Genomic DNA, 966 nt, shown 5'->3' with positions numbered 1-966 from the left:
GCACCGGATAATGCCATGATTGGCCGCTTTACGTCAGGCGTTTCTTTTAGTTTGTCCAGCCCTGTAATTAAATCCCATAGACATTTGTTAAAGGGCCTAAAAACTGCCCTTCTTTGGGAAGCTGTCACGAAATCATTTTTCGACGTAGAGGGATGATTCTGGCACCGTTGGATGCGTCAAAAAGTAAGCTTTAAGATGAGCCCAAAAAGTGGAAAATGCCAAAATTGAAAATTTTAGCCAGGTCGGTCCCCTTAAATAGTCAATATTTAGCTCATTACCTTGCTCCATCCGAACTTTACAATGCTAATGAATAGACTTATCAATAATTATTTACCCAAAAATCCTTAAGTGGCCATTATTGAAAATCCTTAAGTGGCCTGTTGGCCATTATTGAAGGCAATAAGTGCCCTTTTTAGCCATCCATTATGATCCATATACTGTTATTGTTAGTAGGCTAATTGCAACATAGAAAATAATACTTCAAAAAGACAAAAAAGCTGAAAAAATAAAAAAAAATACAAAAAATAATTGATTTTTGATTTTTTGATTTTTTTTAAATCAAAAAAACACCAACCCTGTTTTAAAGACAACACTTCTAAAAAATCCAGTGTCTCCAATGCTACCTGCACATGTACGATAAATTTATAATTTTATTATCAAATATTAAAAAATTATTTTTAAACTTGTATTAACCCTTTCGCGGGTAAGTTACCATATATGGTAATTAAAATGAGAGTAAAAAAAAGCCCCCCACATCACCCACATTGCTTGGGGCAGCCTGCCAACAAGCTCCAACCAATCACAGATCGTGTACAAGTTACGTCATGTATGACATAGTGCTCTGACACGCTCTTTTGTCTGTGTGAGCTAAATTAAAAACTAAGTACTCTGAAGAAATGGCAAAATGGCATTTTGGGCCCTCATCATATTCACTTTAGCAGCTCTAGCCCATGAAGAACTGTAGGA

Source organism: Hyalella azteca, unplaced genomic scaffold (genome assembly GCF_000764305.2).
Source record: "Hyalella azteca isolate HAZT.00-mixed unplaced genomic scaffold, Hazt_2.0.2 contig8774, whole genome shotgun sequence".
NCBI classification, from domain to species: Eukaryota; Metazoa; Arthropoda; class Malacostraca; order Amphipoda; family Hyalellidae; genus Hyalella; species Hyalella azteca.
The sequence above is the reverse complement of the archived record's forward strand: the minus strand, read 5'-3'. Positions refer to the sequence as shown.